The sequence below is a fragment of the Ictidomys tridecemlineatus genome, chromosome 7 (genome assembly GCF_052094955.1).
Source record: "Ictidomys tridecemlineatus isolate mIctTri1 chromosome 7, mIctTri1.hap1, whole genome shotgun sequence".
NCBI lineage: Eukaryota > Metazoa > Chordata > Mammalia > Rodentia > Sciuridae > Ictidomys > Ictidomys tridecemlineatus.
The window spans coordinates 63,056,445-63,072,254 of record NC_135483.1 but is presented as its reverse complement, the minus strand read 5'-3'; the positions used below and the strand labels follow the sequence as shown (position 1 = coordinate 63,072,254).

The window sequence follows — 15,810 nt, the reverse complement described above, 5'->3', positions numbered from 1 at the left end:
CCTGAAGACTATCGGGTTGAAGCTCTAGCTTCCTGGTGGAGAAACAATGAGAACCCGCCAAGCCTCCCAGCTGATTCAGTTTCCTCTATTTTTCTGGCCTTCCTCCTCCCATTTTGATGCCATGACTTGAAAATGGGGTACAGATGCCAGTTCATCTTTTCCACATTGCAATTATATGACCCCCTGCCTGGCACTGAGCTTGTGTGGCCTGGGTGCTGAGGGGAGTTGATTCTGCATTAGGCGATCAAGTCTTAGCTCCAGGGGCTCTAAGCAGGGGTCTTTCCTCTCTGCTCTCTTCCTCCCACTCTCTCCATAATAGCTGAATGTCCTGGTGATGGAGTGCCGTGTGTGGGAAGGGGCAGAAAAAGGATTCTAAGGATCTGGGGAGATGAGGCTATTTGAATTGACCAAAGTCTAACAAAACTCACTGTCAAAGTCTGCACAGGTGACAGTGCTATCTCCTTCCTCCATCCTGGGGTCATGGCAGATCCCAAGGGAGAAGATACTTGTTGATTGAGGGGCTAGCTGATCCCCCTAACTGAGCCATAGGCACATTTTTTTTAGAGCAACATATTTATAAATATCAGATCAAAATAAGAGCAAAGTGGTTCCAAATTTGGAGTACAGAGCAGGGCATGAGTTTATGATTTAAAAGCTGAGAAACTGCTCTGGAGCTAATTAGATGCACAGGACAAAGGACCTTGACCATGAAGTCTGTATTAGTCCTGGGAGATCAGGTCCTCATGAAAGCTTTCAGCAGATTTGGTTTATCTTGGCTAATTGAATTTTAAAAGTAGGAACTCTAAATGCTATTTGAGTTGCTGAGTTTGCTGTCAATCAGTTTCAGTGCAACAAATATCTCTGTAAAGTGTTACAAGGTAAGATGAAAGCAGAAGGAAATAACAGTTCAGGCAGGGAGCTGCTCCCTGTGGGTGTATGAAATGCCTTGCCTGGGTCTTTTTTAGTAACAAGGAAAGAGGGTCATTAACTTTTTTTTTCAGAACTCTTTGAGTTTTACAGGATCCCTAGGCATCTTCCACACCAAGACCTAGTTTCTAACATTTGTACATGGAACTGTGCTTAAGGGTTGACGTTTGAAAAATTTAAAAATATTTTTTGCCTCTATCTAGACATTTTACAATGTGGAAAAGAAATATTTCAAAGGCTAAATGAGACAATTTCAGTAAACGGTCCTTGTTTTTCATGGTAATTTTGTTTTTGTTTCATCTATCATACTTTTAAAAACTTAATGAAACCATGAAATTACTAAGTTAGAGCGATCATTTACACTAATGTGTGCATTTGTCATAATCTCTTACTAATCCAAATCAAATTTAAGAAGTATAAAAATTCTTAGTAATGTTGTATTTTTTTAAATGTACAATTCATGATGTAAAAACAAAAAAATGTTTGATTCCTTAAAGAGAGAGGCTATTTCCAAAAGTTAGTCCTTTGCAATAAGTGCTATATGCGAGTCTTGCTCTTTCTGGCTTTTTTGAAGGTCTTCTTCAAAAATATAATGCATTATTTCACAAAATAAATATGAGTTCTGAGGGGCTCTAGAAGAATAAGAATAAAGCATTTATTTATAAAGCCAAGTATTTACTATCTTTTAAAATAATATCAATAAGAGGTGTTTTTTATTTCTACTGATAGGCTATTGTACTCTACATTTCTAGGTTATTAAAGTCAAAGAAAAGTCTAAATAATACTCAAGAGAAAGTAAACAAAAATTACTAAGAAACTATTAGTCTTTTAAAAAATTCCAAGAGACACTTAGTTTTAGTTTTTGAAACCTCAAAGATATCAAAAACCATCTTCTATTTGTGTCAGGGGAGACTGAAAAAAATTTATAGGTCAGAGACTATGTAAGTTCTGGCTAGGTTGACCCTGGCCAAAGAAAGAAGTTTTGGGCTCTTACTGCCCTCATTCAAGTCAGTTGGTAAATATGTGCTGACAGACATGTGTAAACCTGTTTAGTTCTGGGCTTGGGCAAGAGTAAAAAATAGGATTATTTTTCTTCAGGATCCTTCTATAAAAATCAAATAAAAGGTCCTCCTGTCTAATAGGGCAATGTACAAATGTTCTGGGTATTCCTGAATGAGCCTGGCAATGTTATTAATAATAATTTTGTATGTGTTTTATTATGTGTGTGTATGCATGTGCGTGTGTGTGTGTGTGTGTGTGTGTGTGTGTGTGTGTGTGTTGTAGGGAAGAGAAGAGAAAGTTAGCAAGCACAACCCTTTTATGGTCAATGCCCACAATTGTTGGTTGTCTTTACCTGGTCACATTATCAAACTGCAGATAAAGTGGAAGTTATCAGTCACACAAGTTATCCAAGGACCATCAAACTCAAGCCCACCACCTTCATGGAGGAGTATTTGTTAGTGAGGAGCAGACTCTGTCAAGATAGGCTTTGATTCAATGACAGGACAGCACTGTTTTTTAGAGTTCTTGGAGACTAAAAATATGTACCTAAACATACCCTAAGTTCAAGAAAATTATAAAAATTCTGTACTTTTTATACATTTAGCAATAACAATATGATGTTGTTCCAAATTATAAACATGTTCAATTCATAAAATGTATCTACATCTCCAGTTTATTTTAAATTAATTTTGCTTCCTTACTATGAAAGTTATACACATTCTAGAAAAGTCAAAAACAGATAAAAATTATTACTAAAGAAATTAGAAAGTGAAGGCATCAGGAAGAAAAAAAATCACTATAATCTCACTGTTGAAGACACACTCTTTTGTGGGTGTGGTACTGACAATAGAACCCGGTGGTGCTTTATCATGGAACTACATGCCCAGCCTTTTTAAAAATTTTTATTTTGAGGCAGGATCCCATTAAGATGCTGAGACTGGCCTTGAACTTGTGATTCTCTTGCCTCAGCCTCCCAATTCAATGGGATGATAGGCTCACTTACTATTTTCTATCATTCAGAATAGGCTATATAATGCTTTCTTAATAAACAACCCCTGCTTTACTGTAGTTTAAAACTATGAAGATTGATTTCTGTCTCACATTAAATGTTCTGTCCTGCTTGAGTTGCCCTCAGCCAGGGATGCAGCCGCCCCCAGCCAGAGCAGTGCTTCTAGACACCGCTCAAGGACACTGCATAGAAAGGTCAGACTTTGGCTCTTAAAGTAGAACCTCAGAATGATATTCTTCCCAGTGACATGTCACATTTCATAGGCCAAATGCATGCCTGACTTTCAGGGAGTCAGGAAGTGGAAATATCATGTGCCCAGTAAAATGAGATCCAAAAATTTGGATGAATCACACTAAAAAAAGAACTCAGACTCTTCTAAAACTTCCTTTTAAACCCTTTCTAGATGGAGCCATATTTTTTTTAGCACTTGGACTTAATAACTAATTGATTGACAGCCTAAAATATGCCTGATGTGATGCTATTGATAGAGTACTGTTATTTTTTGAATATGGTGTATCCCCTCCAAAACTCATGTTGAAACTTAATCCCCATTGTGAGGTATCAAGAGGGTGGAAACTTAATCCAACTCTGGTGTTTAGAGATGGGACCCTAAGGCAATAAGTAGGATTAGATAAATTTTGGGTGGCGTACCCCTGATTGAATACTGGTTCTTTTATAAGAATAGAGAGACCAGAGGATATACACACATACTTGCTCCATCTGTTGGCTTGTACAACTTTGTCTCTACCAGCAAGAAAGGCCATCATCAGAGGTGACCCTTCAACCTTGGACCAAAACCATGAGCCAAAATAAACTTCCTTTTTTGACAGCTACCCAGTCTGTAGTATTGTGTCATAGCAACAGAAGACTGACTATGAGAACTGGAATAACACAAGTATTGATTTGACAGAGTACTGGGTAAAACAGAACTTTATGATTTTATAATGCTTTATTTAAGGTCTTTAATTCTACCCTAGAGAATTAGTTCACACTTAGCACTTCTTCAATTCAGCACATATTTATGAGTGTCTGTTACACGTTGTTTAAGTTAACTTTTTTTGCTGCTATGACTAAAGGTTCTGACCAGAACAACTGTAAGGAGGAAAAGTTAATTGAGGGCTTACAGTTCAGAGGTCTTAGTCCATAGAAGGCCGGCTCCATTCCTAGGGTCTTGAGGTGAGGCTGAACATCACAGCGGGAGAGTGTGGCAGAGGGAAACAGCTCACATCAGGAAGCAAAGAGAGAGAGAAACTCCACTCTCCAGATACAAATATATACACAAGGCCACGCCCCAATTTCCACCTTCTCCAGCCATACCCTTCCACTTCAGTTACTATACAGTTAATCCCTATCAGGGGATTAAATCATTGATTGGGTAAGACATTTACAACCCAATCATTTCTCCTCTGAACCTTCTTGCATTGTCTCACACTTGAGCTTTTGAGGAACACCTAATATCCAAACCATGACACATGTCAAACACTGGGTTATATTGTCTAAACTATACTTGCCAGAAACTGCCACTTACCAGAGCCCTCCAAGATTTTAATCCCCTTTTTTGTCTACTCTAACCTGATTGTTACCCATGCCCTACACTGCTGAGGTCAGTAGATTTTCCTTTTATGGTGATATCAAGGTAAAGTTGATTGGTGATATCAAGGTAAAATATTTTGAGGAACCCATTAAATATTAGATAAGGAAGAATTTTTAGATGCTTAATACCTTACTCTGATTCATAATTCTGTGCAATTCAGTCTCAAACTCCACGTTACAAGAAAGGTTGTGAGATGCTTACGCCCCAGTGGTATAGACCAACTTCACCCAATTTACAGACTTCTCTTTTAAGACTACACTATTTTCTTCTCCTGATGTATTTTTTTTAAACTTAAAACATATGACTCTTTCACATAAGCCTATGGAATAAAAACAGGAAGTCATGCTTCAGCAACAATGTGTCCCCTGAAAGGACCATCTCAGAATTCTTCTACTCTAATGAAGGACTTCCACACATAACAATAGTAGCTGAAGATCCCTGGATTATATTTCAATACCTTATTATGCAATTGTCATCAAATTTCTGCTTCTGCAAAGATGAAGTGGACTTAGTTCTCCTCACTTCTCTAGCTAAGCCTCAAGACTAAGCATTGGACATTGTACATAAAATAAGCATCAGAGAACTCTGAAGAGGGAGATTAGAAGAAAGAACAGCTAGGGACCTCAGGACCCCATGAAGGACAGGGTGGCAAACACCTGGATATTCTTTTCTTTGTTCCACATATACCACATGTGGTATAGAACAGGTAGCAATGGGGAAACAAAGCAAAAACAAACCTGCCAAAAAGGCTACTCTATAATAAAAGGGACTGGTAAGAAGAAGCCTAGCCTAGCAAGATAGACAAATTTTAGAAAATAGTTTTTCTATTATATTCAAACACTGCAGAAAACAATGTTTCCTTCATCACCTCGCTACCAAAGCCTGAGTGGCAGCCTGGACTCTCATGCTCGTCAGGTTATAACTAGGTGAGTAATATCCTTGCTAGGACAATACTATAAAAGTTCCAATAGAGATCCAAAACTTCATCCTTGATGGCCAATAATGACCCCTTCCTCCACCCTTACAGTGTCAATGGAGACCATGTGGGGAGCCAGGATCCCTCCTAATTTCCATGTCAATAGAGTACCCCTTTACATTCCCCACTAGGATGGTGCCAGAGAGAGAAGGGTCAAAACTTTGACCGTTTTCCACTGATGTTGAGGCCACCACCACTTCAGTGACAGTGGAAACCATGTGGGGAAAGAGAGATGCCACCCTAGTCCAGCTTCTCCTTGGGTATCAAAAGAGACTGAGTCAAGAACATGGACTCTATTGTCACTTGGTAATCACAAGGCAGCACAACCTGCTTTCCCTCATGAATGGTGTTAAGAAAGGCCAGCTAGAACAAGATGTTTACATAAATCCATAACTTCAGAACACCACACAGAAATATTTAGACTAAAATAAAAAATTACCTTTCATATAAAGAATCAAAAAGGTCTCAAGCTGAACAGCAACAACAAAATAATAACAATCATGGAAGCCAACACCAAGTGATAGATATGTGAGAACTACATAAAATGATCTTGAAATTACTTATAAGAATGCCTCAGCAGAAACTATAAACACACTTGACACAGTGAAAACAATAGAATGTTTCAGCAAAGAAATAGAAAGTTTAGCAAAGATATCAAAGAGAAAGAAGAATCACATGGAAATTTTGAATTAAAAAAATGCAATTATCAAATAACTAAATGATGCTCACAGGAAGGGCACAAAAGCATAATGGAAGGGACAGAAGAAAGAATGTATGAACTAGAAAATAGATACATGGAAATTACCCAACCTGAACAACAGAGAGAAAGTAGACTTTAAAAAAAAATGAACATAGTATCAAGAGACTTGTGGGCCTATAACAAAAAATTTTACATTTACATCATCAGAGTCATGAAATGAGATAATAAAGAGGGCAGGGCTTGAAAAACCATGAAAAGAAATAATGGTTGAAAACTTCCAAGTTTAACAAGAAACAGATTTTTTTTTGATGCAAAGACACATCACAATTATATTTCTTAAAACTATAGGCAAAAATATTAAAGCTAGCTAATACTGTATTTGCCCACAGGGGAAAAACAAAAAGAATAGTAACTGATTTATCATTAGAAACCATGGAAGCCAGAATGATGTAGCACATTATTTTTCATGGGCTAAAAGAGAAGAACCATCAACCCCCCCAATTTTATACCCAGTAAAAATATCTCTCAGGGATGAAGGGGAAACAAGAAATTCTCACATGGAGGAAAACTAAATCAATTCATTTCCAGAATATCTACCTTAAAAGTATAGTTTAGCTTAAGGGAATTCTCTTAAATATAAAGGAAATAGCAAAAGGAATCTTAGGTCACAGGGAAGAAAAAGTACACAGTAAGCAAAAATATAGATAGGTACTATATTTTTCTTTTTCTCTTGAGTTTTACAAATTATCTTTGAAATTCTATTTTTTTGGAAGCAAAAATTAAGACACTCTAAAATGGTTCAAAACATATTTGGAAGAAATGTTTAAGACAATTATATTATACATTGAGGAGAGAAAATGGAGGTAAAGTGAGGTATGGTTCCTATACTTCACTTGGTGTGATAAAAGGCTGATGTATACTGTAAAAAATTGGGCAGGTGCAATGTAAGACATAAAGAAAGCACTAAAAATCTAACAAAGTTATGTAGTTAATAATTCTACAAATAAAATGGAATACTAAGAAGAATTGAAAGTCACCCAGCGGAAGGCAGGAAAGAGAAAGTGGAGAAATGCAAAACATAGAAATAAATAGGAAAATAATATGTCATGCTTAAGTTGTTACATGATGAGTAAGTATAAATAATCTAAAAATACAAATTATATACAGAGATTAGCAGAGTGGATTAGAAAGCATGACCTACTTTGTATGCTGTTTAAAAGGAATTAATTTTAAATATAACTATATAGGATTAAAACATATAAGCAAAAACAGAAAGACCTACAAAGAGAATAGACAAATCCATAATTATTGTTGGAGACTTCAATATCCCTCCCTTAACAACTGAGAGAGACTTTTAGGAAGAAAATAAGCAAAGAAATAATAGAACTCATCAGCACTATTAATCAACAGTATCTAATTGATGTTTATAAAATATTCCATGCAACAACTACAGAACATGTTTTCTATTTGAATGCCCTAGGAACATACATCAAACTAGGCCATAAAAATCTGAACAAAAATATAGTCACACAAAGTGCATTCTCAGTCCATAATGGAATCAATCTAGAAATAAACAGAAAGGTAATCAAGAAACCTTAACTAAACAGCACAATCCTAAACAATTGAAGGATGGGTCAAAGAAGAAGTCTCAAGGTAAATTTAAAAATACATGGAAATGATTATAAAACAAACACATCAGAATCCATGGGACACAGTTAAATCAGGACTGACAGGGAAATATGTAGCAGTAAATAAATGTTTAAGGAGAAAGATCTTGAATCAATCATCTAAGCTCCCACTCCAATATTCAAAATTTAGAGAACAAAATAAAACCTAAGTGAGCAGAAGAAAGGAAATAATAAACAGAAATCAGTGAGGTTTAAAATAGAGGTAATAAAGAAAATCAAAGAAACAAAAAGCAGATTCTTTGAAAAGGTTACTAATACTAGCCAACCTCTAGGAAGACTAACAAAAAAGAAAATGCCACAAATCAGGAACAAAACAGTGGCTATCACTACAGACTTTGGAAGGATAGTCAATACTCCTACAGCTGGGCATCCATCCAGCCGACAACCTGCAGGAAATGGATCACTTGCTATCACAACTCATTTAGCATGAAGTAGAACACTTGAGTAGCCCTTTAATTAGTAGGAAAACTCTTTTTCCAATTTTAAAAAGCACAAATAAATTCTCAGGCTCAGAATTTGCTGAGCTCTTAAGGAATTACCATCAATTTTACATGATCTCTTCCAGAAAAAAAATAGAAGGAACGCATCCCAATTCATTTATAGAGCTGATACCCAAATAATCAATAAGTACATGAAAAAATGCTCACCATCGCTAGCAGTTAGAGAAATGCAAATCAAAACTACCCTAAGATACCACCTCACTCCAGTAAGATTGGCAGCCATTAGGAAGTCAAACAACAATAAGTGCTGGAGAGGATGCGGGGAAAAGGGCACTCTTGTTCATTGCTGGTGGGACTGCAAATTGGTACAGCCAATTTGGAAAGCAGTATGGAGATTTCTTGGAAAGCTGGGAATGGAACCACCATTTGACCCAGCTATTCCCCTTCTCGGTCTATTCCCTAAAGACCTAATAAGAGCATGTTACAGAGACACTGCTACAACGATGTTCATAGCAGCACAATTCACTATAGCAAGATTATGGAATCAGCCTAGATGCCCTTCAATAGATGAATGGATTAAAAAAATGTGGCATTTATACACAATGGAGTATTACTCTGCATTAAGGAACGACAAAATCATAGAATTTGGAGGGAAATGGATGGCATTAGAGCAGATTATGCTAAGTGAAGCTAGTCAATCGTTAAAAAACAAATACCAAATGACCCCTTTGATATAAGGGGAGTAAACAAGGACAGGGTAAGGATGAAGAGCTTGAGAAGAAGATTTACATTAAACAGGGATGAGAAAAGGGGAGGGGAGGGGAGGGGAGGGGAGGGGGGATAGTAGAGAATAGGACAGACAGCAGAATACATCAGACACTAGAAAGGCAATATGTCAATCAATGGAAGGGTAACTGATGTGAAACAGCAATCTGTATACGGGGTAAAGTTGGGAGTTCATAACCCACTTGAATCAAACTGTGAAAGATGATGTATTAAGAACTGTGTAATGTTTTGAACGACCAACAATAAAAAAAAAAAAAGTAAAATTGCAGACCAATGTCCTTACAGATGAAAACATCCTTCATTATTAGCAAATGGAATCCAGCAATATATAAAAGAAATTATGCACGATGACCAAGTGGAGTTTATTCCAGTGATGCCAGACCTGGCTCAGTATTCAAAAATCAATAAATGTGACTGCACTGATGATGTTTCCTAGTTTCTATATTTGATGTTTTGACTCTGTGGACTAGAGAGAGGCTGCCTCACCGAGGGTTAGTTGATTTCCAGGGGGGACAAATAACCATCCGGGGAGTACTTCTCTCATATGCACACTAACCAATCCAACCTGAAGTCCCAGATACCTCCTTTATCAAGTTTTTGCTTCCAGGACAAATTCCCCACAGTTTAGGCCCCTTTCTCTTCCTTGCTCATTCCTTTCTGGGAACAACACAATAAAAGCCTGTGTCCATGTTTCCCCCTCACATTTTTTGCCTTCTGACTGACCTTGCTTTTTCCCATTTAGCCCTGTGTGGCAGGGCATACCTTTCGATTCTAGAAATCTGCAAATATCACAAGTGTCTTCTTTCATGACAGCTTTGTCCTTGTTTGCATGACTTTGATGTCTAATTAAGACAAACCCCCAGCACTGCTACCATAGTAATCCATCATTAGCAGTCTGAGGAAGAAAAAACCAAATGTTCATATCGATTGATGCAGAGAAGAATTTTAATAAAATTCAATACCCATTCATGATCACAATTGTTGGAAATATAGAAACTGAGAGGAGCTTACTGAACATTATTAAAAATCATCCGATAAACCCCTACAGTGTGTGTTATATTTAATGGTGAAAAATTGAATGCTTCTCTCTAAAATCTTTTCTCATCCTTCTTATTCCATAGAGGGCTGGCTGCTTCACTTACAGTGATAAGACAGCTTCGTAGTTTTTGAAAACAAATAAACAAACTAAACATGCAAGCAATTACCATATGACCAAGCAATTGCATTCTGGACATTTATCTCAGATAAATGAAGACATGTTTGCACCCAAACTAGCATGTATATGCTCATAGCAGCTTTATTGGTAACAGATAAAAAGTGGAAACAATTCACAGGTGCTTCAACAAGTGAATGATTAGACAAAACTGGCCCATTTATACTATGGAATACTACTCAGCCTCAAAATAAGAAATTATTGACATATATAACAACCTGGATGAGGCTTTGGAGTGAAAAAAGCATATTCCTCAGTGTTATATACTGCATTAAACCATTTATATAATGTTCTTAAAATATATGTATATATTTGAAATATATAAAAAAATCTGAATATACATAAATATATGTATATATGTATATTTATACAATGGAATATATATGTATATATACACATACACACACATGTATACATACACACATACACACACATACACACACATTAGTTATTGCCAGTGGATAAGAAGTAGGTAGAGTTTCAGGGAAGTGGGCACGACTATTAAAGGATAATGTGAGTCATCCTTGTGGTGATGGAATGTTCTGTATTCTAAAGTACAAAAGAAGGATGGTCTTTGCTGGCTACATGGAATGTTAAAATCAAACAAAAAGCCAAGGTAAATCATAAAGTGCAAAATACATTCTGAGTGGCTCTTCTTTTCTTTGGGAGTCATGGATAGTGTTAAGTGATTCTTAAAATCTGTTATAAGTGCTTTTTTTGTTAAACATGACAGTAGAACCTATTTTGACATATCATAAATATATGGAGTATAACTTCCCATTCTTGTGGTTGTACATGATGTAGTTACACTGGTAGTGTATTCATATATGAACATAGGAAAGTTATGTATGAGTCATTCTATGTGTTTCCCATTCCCATCCCCCCATACCCTACAGCTCCCTGTTCAATGCAGTGAACCACCTCTCCTCCCTGCCCCTGCCTATTGTGCATCAGTAGCCTTATATCAGAGAGAACACTGGCCTTTGGTTTTCTGGGATTGGCTTATTTCACTTAGCATGATAGCCTCCAGTTCCATCTATTTACTGCCAAGTGCCATAATTTCATTCTTCTTTAAGGCTTAATAATATTCCACTATGTACCACATTTTCTTTATCTAATTATTTGTTGAAGGGTGCCTACATAATAGTTTAGCTATTGTGAATGGAACTGCTAAAAACATTGATGTGGCTGCATCACTACAGTATGCTGATTTTAAGTCTTTAGGATATATACCAAGGAGTGGGATAACTGGGTCAAATGGTGGTTCCATTCCAAGTGTTTGGAGTCATCTCCACACTGCTTTCCATAGTGGTTGCACCAATTTGCAGTCCCACCAGAAATGAATGAGTGTACCTTTTCCCCTACATCCTCGTCAACATTTATTGTTTCTTGCATTCTTGATGATTGTCATTGTGACAAGTGAGATTAATCCTCAGTGTAGTTATAATTTGCATTTTCTAACTGCTGGTTGTTGAGGGCCACAGCCGAGTCGGGATGACGCATGGCATTTTTGCCAGAAGTAGTGGTTGAGAGGTGATGCTAGCGAGCCATTAAGATGATAACTTTTGAGTTCTGGCGGAGTTCCCGTTGAGTTCCACTTGAGCTCTCGCGGGGATTCCCGGAGAGTTCCCATCGGTTGGGGAAGTGCCAGAGGAGGGATATTTCCGGTTGCTGGTTCCTGGAGGAGCCACATGGCGTTCGGGGAGTTCCCAGGAGCGTGTGTGGAGTGTGCTGATGGAGTTCAGAAATAAAAGTTTGTTTCTGCTTCAGTGGCTGGTGATTTGTGCCCAGCCAGACTGCAGCAGCTGGTGATGTTGAACATTTTTTCACATATTTGTTTACTGATTGTATTTCTTCTTCTGTGAAGTGCTTGTTCAGTCCCGTTGCCCATTTGATGATTGGATTATTTGTTTTTCCGGTGTTAAGTTTTTTGAGTTCTTTAGATATCCTGGAGATTAATGCTCTATTTGAGGTGCAGGAGGCAAAGATTTTCTCCCATTGTGAAGGCTCTCTCTTCATGTTCTTGATTGTTTCCTTTGCTGTGAAGAAGCTTTTTAGTTTGATTCCATCCCATTTATTGATTTTTTATTTTACTTCTTGCACTTTAGGAGTCTTGTAGAGAGGAATTTGGTTCCTAAGCTGATGTGATGGAGAGTTGGCTCTACTTTTTCTTCTATTAGGTGCAGGCTCTGTGGTCTAATGCACAGGTCCTTGATTCAATTTGAGTTTTGAGAAGTGCACTTCATTTTTTTAGTGGGCACTTTGGTTGCAGTTCATTTCCACAACAGAACTACACAAGGATCACTTGGCTGCCTTGTTTTTGTTTGATCAGAATTTAGGGGCAACATGATACAGGCAAAAATATTTTCTCTTTCTTTCATTAACAATCAAATGCAGATGTTACTACTGGCAGTTGGCTCAGTTTCCTACTGGATAATGAAGCACTTACTATTGCTATTTTCTGACATTTATAATGCCTATAGGGTAACATTCCCTATAATAGGATTCAAAACACATCTATTTAAAAGCACATGGCCCTGGGAAGTGAGGGGAACTACTTTCACATTGGCTGCCCTCTTTGATCACCATTGGTCCTCAGCCCTTCCCAGTGCTCTTATGTGAAAACCAGGACAGGGCCACTCACATTTGCAAAAACAATGAATTCCTCTCAGTTCCAAATATTCCTCTAGGGGAAAAAAAAAGATGCAGTGAAGGAAAGAGAAATGATGATGTAGCTCCTGTCTTCTCAGCCTCTTACCTCCTTCTCTTTAACCTAAGGGAAGACTGAGTGTCCTTCAGGGCTTGACAAGAGAGACACTCCTTCAGCCATATAGCTACCTGCCTGCAGACATGCAGACAGGGTCACGATGCAACATGAAGTTAGGTTTTATTTATTCTGATCATGTGTGTCTTACCAACCACATCCATTTTCTACTTCAAAGAGGGAAGATTAAAAAAATATTTTCAGTGGCATAAATGGGCATCACTGATGCTAACAAGCCTTCCAAATATGCTCTATTTCATGGTGATGGGTTTCTATGATGCCATTTGGCAGTCATTAGTGTGAAAGTCACATACACACCTATTTGCAAGGAAATGGAGAACTTATGAAAATCTGTTACACACCAAAGGCTACAGGATATATGTTTGAATACAATTCCCCCCCCCAAACACATTTATATGAGAAGAAAACATGAAACAGAAGAGAAAGAGAGGTGTTCATTAGGAAGAAAGCTGAGCAATGGCCACATCTGTAAAAGCTACGGATTTTCTTAGAAGATATTCTCCTAGAAGAATATCTTCTAAGAAAATGCTGACCTCTAAAAGGCAATTCCAACTCAGTTTTGTCTTAAAGTTAGGAGTTGCTTTGGTTTTGGTTTTCCTCTTGGAGATTCAGATCAGCGCATACTAGAGGGTAAGACTTTCTCTAGATAATAGAACAGTTGTAACTATCTGGCAATTTTCCTTGTTAATAAAAGAAAACTTTCTGCCAAACTGACTCAGCCAGCAGATCAGGTTCAGAGTTTTCCCTGGCTGCAACCAAACCAAGATTCCTTGATCATTGCTTTCATGTTTGGTTCTGTTCAACAGTTCAATGAGTGGTTGTCGGGCTCCTTTTGTGAATAATATGCAGAACGAACAAGGTATACAGGAAACATGTCTTGCCTTTATTCAGTTCATTGTCCACTGGAAGAGGCAGAGATGACATTGTTTTGTTTTAAGGAAAGACAGGAAACAGTGTTTAGATCCTATGATTTATGGTAGTTCCTTAGGGTAGAGCTAATAAAAATAGACAACCAGATGTGAAGATCAGGTGAGACCGCACGTCCTGTAGAGGCCAAATAAAAGAGCTTTATATAAAAAGCTAGCAAAAGATTTGGTGATGAATAATTATATGTGATTTTGTTTGATAGCCCTTAAAACTTGATCTGTCATCAGAAGTCCTACATTTTAATTAGCCCTGCTTTTCCTCAAGAATAAGCTTTTGGACGGTATTTATTTAAGAAAAAAATAAATAGAGGAAAAAGAAAAAATTGATGGTGTGAATAAGGAAAAGAAAAATAGATAAAAAGCATCTAGTGGTGTATGCCAGTCAAATTTTTGCCAGGGTAACAGAAAATATGACTATACATTTAAAGAATAACTTGATTAAAATGATAGATTAAAATGATATCTACCTTGAAGGAAATCCTTTGGTGCAGGCAAGACAAGATAACATCAATTGTTTCTTTTACTTTTTACTTAATACAGTTCCAAATTGGAGAACAGCATCTTCTCCTGGCTCTGATGACTCCATAGCTGACTGGGTGAGATGATCAAGGCAGTGACCTCTCCTGGGGCCAGGAGGAAAGAAGGGGTAAAATGCAATCCATCCTGGTCACTCTGAGTCAGCAGAACTGAGCTCAAGCAATGAAAACTTAATTTGCCATAAAAATCACTTCCAGCTTCTCTAACCACAGTGACCCTCAAAAGCATTTATAGTTGACTATTAAATAGCAAATACATAATGGTTAGTACACAATACTTCATCTTCATTCAGGTTTCCCTGAGGACCCGTAAGTGGTAAATAGATGATGGTTGCTCATTATTTAAGAGCCAATTCATGGAGAAACCCAGATCTCTTGAATAGTTGATTTGCAGAGAAAATCAATGCCAGAAGAGAGAGTATGTTTCATATGACTCATACTGTGAGACAGTGCTTAAACTCACAAAATTATGGCATCTCTTGGAGAAGGAAGCATGGAGGAAGGGACATGAAGTCATTCAATATAAACCTTTTGGGCAAATGTAAACTTGAGCCAAGCAAAAGTCTTTGTTCTATAATTAAGTTTGCAATAATCAAGTGTAAAAACATTTTTAAAGTCTTAATGGTTATATAAGGAAAAAAACATTAAAATCAATAAGGATAACTGAATAGTTAAGAATTATGGGCATGTACTGTGCATCAAGAACTGTGCTAAGCAGGCAACAACTTTCTCAATAGGACCCTTACAGCTCAAGAAATAATACTAACAGTTAATATAGGGCATGGCATCAAATTTAAAAGCCTCTTCTGCACCACAAAGGAGACACTTAAGAATGTGAAGAGAGAACCTACAGAATGGGAGAATACCTATTCTAGCTACTCTTCTGACAGAGGATTAATATCTGGAATATATAAAGAACTCAAAAAACTACAGCAAAAGAACTGGAAAACCTAATTAATAAATAGGCAAATGAACTAAACAGTCACTTCTCAAAAGAAGAAATACAAATGGCCAGAAAATAAATGAAAAAAATATTCAACATCATTAGGAATTAGGGAAACGAAAATCAAAAATATACTGAGATTTTATCTCATACTATTCAGAATGGCAGTCATCAAGAACACAAATAGTAATAAATTCTGTAGAGGGTAGGCAGAAAAAGGAACACTTTTATACTGTTGGTGGGATTATAAATTAGTACAACCATTATAGAAATCAGTGTGGCGTT

At 37.1% G+C, this 15,810-nt stretch overlaps 1 protein-coding gene across 1 annotated transcript in view; it reads right to left on the bottom strand.

Moving 5' to 3' along the window:
* Positions 1-15,810, bottom strand: part of Clvs1 (clavesin 1) — a 194,250-nt gene that overhangs the window by 36,860 nt on the left and 141,580 nt on the right. The window lies entirely within an intron of this gene.